The sequence below is a fragment of the Chrysochloris asiatica genome, unplaced genomic scaffold (assembly GCF_000296735.1).
Source record: "Chrysochloris asiatica unplaced genomic scaffold, ChrAsi1.0 scaffold00001, whole genome shotgun sequence".
Taxonomy (NCBI): Eukaryota; Metazoa; Chordata; class Mammalia; order Afrosoricida; family Chrysochloridae; genus Chrysochloris; species Chrysochloris asiatica.
Window position 1 is genome coordinate 11,659,200 of NW_006408519.1, and position 7,980 is coordinate 11,667,179.

Here is a 7,980-nt window from a genome sequence, read left to right on the forward strand (position 1 = left end):
TCCAACTGATGGTCACCATTTACCAAGGGAAGCCAGAAATTTAGTATTTTTATATGATTCTTTTGATAGTTAAAATTTTTATTAAATATTTTTCTAATCAATATTCCTTTGATTTTTAAAACGAAACAAAAATAACCTGTCCACAGGCTTCCAGCTTGGGACTAAATCTGGTCCACAGGCTTGGGACATGTGATAAAACAGCTGGACCTCAGTGAGACATCCAGCAAGGTTTCACATGATATCTTTTTGGAGGACTTCTGGGTGGGTGACAGTAGAGACATTTCAATCAGATGAAGTAAAATTTAATCTCAATATAAGGATCATTACATCTTCTCAATGTAGATTAGGCTTCCCACACACTGGAAGTGCCCAGCCTAACCTACATTTGGCAGTTCATAAGACCACATGGTACAAATCTGGACCTAAAATTTAAATTTAGTTTTAATACTTTCTCATACATAAGAATATAATTATGTGCATGTCTCCCTTTATTCACTAATTTATTCAAAACATTTATTAAAAATTAACTATCACCAAGCACTGGGAATACAAAAAACCAAAAATCTTTGAGTTCCTATAGTTTACATACGATACTTTACCTACTTTGGACACTTAGTTATATAGGTATCCTATTAATATGACTCTTTGTGTGCAGCTTCATGCTGGAGCTTTCCTATGTACTTAGCATAGCATATTCAATTATCTTGAATGAGAAGAACATTTGTTGTTGTTAGGTGCCATTGAGTCTATTTCGACTCATAGTGACCCCATGTACAACAGAAAGAAACACTGCCCACTCTGTTACCATCCTCACAATTCTTGTTATACTTGAGCTGAGCTCATTGCTGATACCATTGTGCCCATTCATCTCCATGGAGGTCTTCCTCCATGAGTACTGACTGTGGATCTGAGCAAAATGAAATCTCTGACAACTTCAGTCTTTTTTCCATGTATTTCAATGTTATTTATTGGTCCAGTTGTGAAAAGCACATCACACTATGATACACAGGGGTCATTAGATAATTAATTTAATTTTTCTTTCTACAAATATTTGTTATGAATATACCACGTTCTAGATTCTCTCCAAGGAAGGGCAAAGGCTAAACCATATTGAATGTTTGGGTGACTCACAGCCCAAACAGTCTACATTATTTTTGATCAGCCTTTCTCAACATTTAAATTAGAGAAGAGGATGAAATGCTCTATCAACTGGCAATAATTACCTACATCAATATAACTCTTCCTAAGAAATGATATTTTGTCTTTGTTACTAAATATCATGCTGTGTAGACAGTAATTCCAAAATGAGGTGGCAAACATGGTAACATCTAGTAATACATCTATGAATGTGTCTATTCTAATCTAACGTCTTATTTTTTTCTATCAGTACATATTATGTTGTTGTTGTTAAGTGCCATCGAGTCGGTTCCAACCCATAGCGACCCTGTACAGGGTTTCCGAGGGTGTAAATCTTTACGGGAGTAGAAAGCCTCATCTTTCTCCCAGAGTGGCTGGTAGTTTCGAACCGCTGACCTTAAGGTTCACAGCCCGATTTGTAACCACTACGCTACCAGAGCTCCTTATCAGTACATATTATAGGGTAAGAAAATTTGTTGTACTTACAAAATTACTTTGAAAAAAACTTAAAAAATATATAGATTCACAGGAAGTTGCCAAGATAGTACAGCGAGCTCTTGGGTTCTTTACACCCCATCCCCACCATGGTTAGTATACGTCATTTAACTACTAGTTAAGTGCTCTAGAGTCACTTCTGACTCACAGCGGTCCTAACAGGGTCTCCAAGGAGTGGCTGATGAATTTGAATGGTGAACCTTGCAGTCAGCACTCCAGTGCTTATCCTACAGCACCACACCAGGACCATAGCATATTGAAATCAAAACACTGACATTTGTGCAATGGGTGTGTATATCTCTGTGACATTTTATCACATGTGAGATTTGTATACCATCATCGCAGTCAAGATACAGAACGATTCTATCATCACAAAGATCTTCCTGATACTACTCCTTTATGGTCATACTCCCATCTCCAAACCCAAAGACGAATTTGTAAGATGACTCTTTTATGTTTATTATGGCATATGTTTACCACAGCATAGCTAAAACACATGCCTGAGTGTTAGTTCTCAGTCTCCAACTGTCCAATTTGTGACCCTGGAAAACTTCATCTCTGTTAACCTCAGTAGCTCATCTGTAAAAATAAAGGTTGGGCCAATATTTTTAAGGCCTCAGCATTTAAAAGGGACTCCTGGTATGGTGCTGGAGGATCAGCACAGGGCTGTGAACCACAAGGTCGGCTGTTCAAACCCACCAGCTAGTTGTTCCTCATAAACCCTGTAAAGGGTCACTATGAGTCGGAACCAACTCGACGGCACTCAACAACAACAACAGCATTTAAGAAGATATATAATTTGGTCTCAGTTATGATATCACCTTAAAGCCTATTAAAAGCTAACCAAGTTAAATTTTTAAATGTTTTAAATGTATTCTATGCTAAACACTTTGGTTGCCAAGTAACTTAATTAGGCCAAAGCTGCATTTTGATAGGATACTGCTGCTCTAAAATCTGAAGCCCATACAACATGCAGTTTCACTCATGCCTTCTCTCAAGGGACCGGGTGCTACTGTTCTTCCACATGTTCAGGTGGAGAAAATGGCAAAGCAATTTACTTGATTCCCTTGCCACCAGGGGCACCCTTTGGGTCAGGTTGTTGTTGTTAAGTGCCATCGAGTCGGTTCTAACCCATAGCGACCCTGAACAGGGTTTCCGGGAGCAGAAAATCTCATCTTTCTCCCGCGGAGCAGCTGGTAGTTTCGAACTGCTGACCTTGCGGTTTGCAGCCCGATTTGTAACCACTACGCTACCAGAGCTCCTTTTGGGTCAGGTGCATTCCTAAAAAAGTTCAAGGTTCTGAACAGAGAATGGTGCCACGCAAACTCTGAGCTAAAGATTTTGAGCTGTGGGGTTCAACTTCAGTCTCATCTAAGATGGAAGGTTCAGACATTAGGGGTTTAGAGGTGACCTTTGCTTGTGAGACCAGGGCCTGGGGGACTGTGCTAGAAGACCTGCCTAGGAAGCTGACAGCGGAATCTCTGCTTTTCTTGATATTACTTGCTCGTCAACAGACAAGATAACAACAACAACAGGAAAACAGTTTTCCCAAGTGACTCCTTCCATTTTAAAGCTTAAGATCACTTCCTACATACCAAGTCAAACTCACGGATCTCTTCTCTACATTTCACTTCCATTTTTAATTCAACCTGTTGACATCATCCAGCAGGCGGATATTTTGAGCTCCTTAACAGAATCTTTCATCAATATACTGATTAAAAATGGTCCTTTTTCCCTCACCACTAACAATATTCATGAAAAATCCTTAAAGAAGCAGAAACTCAAAAGGTGTCTTCTGCGGACTTTGGACTATACACGTCTTTGGAGAGGCCTACTGTGGCGCTGCGGGTTAATGCTCCAGACTGCAAAGCCGTTTAAATTGCAAGGTCGGCAGTTCAAGCTCACCAGCTCCTTCTCAGAAACACTAGACAGGGTCGCTATGGGTCGGAACTGACTCGATGGCACTTAACAACAACAACAACTGAAGTTTCTTGGACTATCTATTCTTTATGAATCTTTCCTTGTCAAAATGCCACATCTCCCAGCTCCGCTTTCGATGGCAATCAGTGGATGGATATACAAAACCGACGGTCAGACCACTCACTGGGCTAAATGCAAAGAGAAATCTAATTTACGCATCACAATCAATGAAACAAGGACGTGTACTCGCTGTTTTCTTGGCCTCATTCTGCTGAGAGCCCCCAGATGCCCCGTTTTCCACAACCTATTTGTTTGCGTCCCTGAGCACCCTGGATACCCCCGCACTGGAAGGGGCGGTTCCGGGGTCTGGAGCGCCCATCTCGGCCCTCATTGGACCACAGACGATCAGTCGCCCTGCACGGACGCCCAGGTCTTACCCTTTTTCTCCCAGAGGGGCCCCATCGCGCCGTCCAGGAGGAGGCATTAACGTGCACTCGGTGGCGCAGCGGCCGCGCTGGGCCGGGAGGGGGCGCGGGTTGGCCCCGGCGCCGCCGCTGGTTCGCGATCGGGTTCCGGGAGCTGGCCAGGCCTGCTCCGCCCGCTACAGCCCCGGCCGGACACGTGGTGCCGCCGCCGCCTCCGGGGCGCTGCTGCCTCCGCGGCCCCGCGGCCTCTGCAGCCCGTTGAGTGGTGGTCGGGGCTGCGGATGAAGTGGGGCGAAGGGCTGCGGACCAAAGGGTCGGCACCGGTAGGTAGGGCGTAGCGACGTGGACGCGGTGCGGGCCTCGGCGGGGCGCTGGGGTGCCGGGGTTTTTCTCCCCGGGCGCCCGACTTGTAGGCCCGGTCGCGGTAGCCAGGGTTGCGCCGCAGGCTCTATTTCCCGCAGCCTCTCGGGGCGGGGGCGGCGCACTGCGGAGGCGCCAGGTTCCCGCCAGTGGAGGGAGCGCTGGCTTGGCGGGAGGGTCTACGTCGCGCGACCCTCTGCCCGCCCCCCTCGTGGACCCCGGGAGCTGCTGCGGGCTTGGGTGGGGGCTGTGTCCCCGGTTGGTGGCCTCTTCCCCGTTGCTGTTTTCACTCAGCCCAGTCAATGAGTATCCTCTCCTCCCCTTACGATGGTGATAAAAACCGCAGCGTGGAGCTGAGGTGCCCTTTAGGACAGTCCCTCCATGGGAAAATTCTCTCGCTATCAGAGATATGTCAGTCTGGAATAACTAAAGGAGCGTGGCCCCAAACTGGGGGCGAAGATTTACCTCTGTCTCAAGCTCTTTCCAACGCCACTCGAGGGGCGCCTTGTTCAAACAAGGTGTCTCTGCCTCAGTACCTTTATCTCTGACCTGGGATAAACCTGGCCATTCACTTTCTAGCTCTCAGGTGATAATAGCAATCGGTTGAAAAAAAGAAAAGAATATTCCAGACTTCTTCAATAGCAAGTGCAGTATAGATAAGCTTTCTATTGGTTTTAGGTAGGGCTAAAGGAAACCTCAAGACTGGAAGGAAAACTGTTAGTCCAAAAACAAGAGGAATTCATCAACTTCACTGCCTGCTATTTTTCACGGATGGTAGGTTTTTGAAAGAGAATTGTGGGCAGATGTCTTCCTTCCTGAATTGCCAGAGCCTTGGGTAGCCTCATCAAGAAGATCCCACTTTATTAAAATATGTCTATGATAAAACTGATGTGCCTTGTTCTACCAAGTTGTTGTTGTTGTTAAGTACCATCGAGTCGATTCCTACCCAGTGACCCTGTGTAGGGTTTCCAAGGAGCAGCTAGTGAGCTTGAACCACCAACCTTGCAGTTCAAATGGCTTTGCAGGCCGATGCAGCGCCACACCAGGACTCCATAATTTAGGGCTAAAGGGTAGACACCACAGTCTAGCAAAAGACAGGTTTCTTGTATTATTTGCTTACTCTTAGGTAAACTTATTTTTTATCCCTGAAGGGAGCTTCGTACACAGAAAACGATTAGAAAACAACATGCCAGTTCTTACCCCTGCCCCTTCTGCCTGTTCTGCCTCTCTTCCCCATCCTATTTAACTCATATGCTGTTGTTAAGTACTGTGGAGTGAGTGGATTCCCACTCCCAGCGACCCTGAATAAGATTTCCGAGGAGTGGCTGGTGAGTTGTTTGTACAGTCGACTTTGTGGTTCCTAGTCCAGTGCTTAACCTATAGTGCCACACCAGGACTTCATTCAGCTCATATAGTCACTTTAAAATATAGTGTACCCTTAATACTCTGTGAGAGAACTTTGGGGTGCAATTGAAACCCATCAGTCTCATATTGCTTAACTTGAAACGAAAGCCAAACCTACTGCCTGCCATAGGACAGATATCACTGATCCTTATGGTTTCCAAGACTGGAAATCTGTAAGTGAGCCAACAGCCTCATCTTTCTCCCACGGAGCGGCTGGTGGGTTTGAACTGCCAGTCTTTCAGTTAGCATCCCAGTGCTTAATCCACAGTGTCACAGGGCTCCATTTAACATTTTGTTGTTGCCCCAACTAGTTTTCATTTAGCCATCAACTCTTCTCTTACTCTTATCATAAGGCTCAAACTCTTACTATTTCTTCTCTCTGATATTTTCTCAGTTTTGGAAAACTCTTCCTCTAGAAAATGCAGATAATAGAACCTTGTGGTGGTGGTGGTGTGCTGTTGAATTGGTTACAACTCATAGTGACTATGCATAGGTTCGTGAGGCTGTAAATCTTTACAGGTACAGAAAGCCTCATCATTCTCCTGTGGAATGGCTGGTAGTTTCGAACTGCTGACCTTGAGGTTAGCAACCTGACTCATAACCACTAAGCTACCAATGATCCTTAATAGAACTTATCATAGTAGAAATGTCTCTTTTGCAGAATCTTGACATTGCTAGCTCTTAGTATGTGCCTCCATTGTTCCTCTTCCTGTTTCCATTGAGTTTAAGCCTCTCTTGGCCTGTGAAGGAGCTAAATTCACCTCATTGGCTTCTAGCCAATACTGTTGTCTACAGCAGCATTTTTTTCCAGCTTGGTTCTCTTGGGACTGTGTTTTAGGATCTTCGTTTTCTCTCCTTCTCTCTGTAATCCTAACTTCAAGGTCCTCAGCATCAGATATTCCTGGATTATTTCCATTAAATTCCTCTTGGTTCTTTACAAAGTTATTGTTTAAATAAACAATAAAGTGCAGGTACAAGTGAACGTAAGGAGCTTTGGTAGCGTAGTGGTTACAAGATGGGCTAAAGGTCAGCAGTTCGAAACTACCAGCTGTTCTGTGGGAAAAAGATGAGGCTTTCTGTTCTCGTAAAGATTTACAGCCTTGGAAACCCTATGTAGGGTGGGTATGAGTTGAAACCAACTCCACTGTACATAACCACCCATCATGTGAATGTAAGATCATTGGGTTAATGATAACCATTATCAATCCCTTGACATTTTACAACTCCCTTTGAAACAGGGATTTCAATTGATTTGGAATGAAATGTCATTAGGTTTTCATTCTGGAGTCTTAAGATCACTGGGATTGTGTGTGTGTGTGTGTGTGTGTGTGTGTGTGTGTGTGTAGCCAAAGGAGAAGTCCAGGTTGGAGATAAACATTTGAGAGCCCTCATGGATTTTCTTAATGTGGATAATTTATTCTTCAATATAAAGGGCATCCCTTGATCAAATTGTGCTTTATTGACTACCAGTCACTCCATGTAAGAAAGGTGAGGCTTTCTGCTCCTGTAAAGATTTACAGCCTAGGGAACCCTTTAAGGCTATGTGTCAGAACCGACTCCACAGTACACAACTACCACCAACACCAGAAAGGGCATCCCTTGGCCAACTTAACAGGCAAACCAGGTGTTGTAGTTTCTTTCCCCAAACTGAAGTTGCCTAAAGCTGCTTAGCCATAGACCAGCAGACCATCACCATAGAAACTGAAATGGTATCTTGTTGAATGGAGAGTGAATCTTTTCTCTTTTGAGATGCCAGCTATGTCCGGCATTTTGAAACAAAAGGTATTCATGATCACTTCATTTCTTTTATGAAAATCCACAAAGATACCTCAAATCCATTTTAGTAATTTATGATGAGAAGAGACTATAGCAGCACCTCTGTAGAAATGGACTTTGTATGTCCAAATGCCTCCAGCTTCTCTGTTAATTTCTGACAATGACTTCGTATTTTCACTGTTAAGATACAGCTGGAAATCCATCATTAATGTAGATTTCCTTATCAAAATCATCTCAAGAAACTATCTTAATTTATTAAAATTTTTATGGAGCATTAGGAAATTTCTCTCATTGGTTTCATGATGATCCTTATTTAATATTTTGGTGAGTTGTAATATGCCAAAGATTGCTTTTTATTCTCAGGTAAAATTTTTTTGAATTTAGAGGAAGAAATATAAGTCCAGAACATACTGATTTCAGAGATAGTCTTAATGAGGCTTCTAATCTTGATGCCACATTGCTC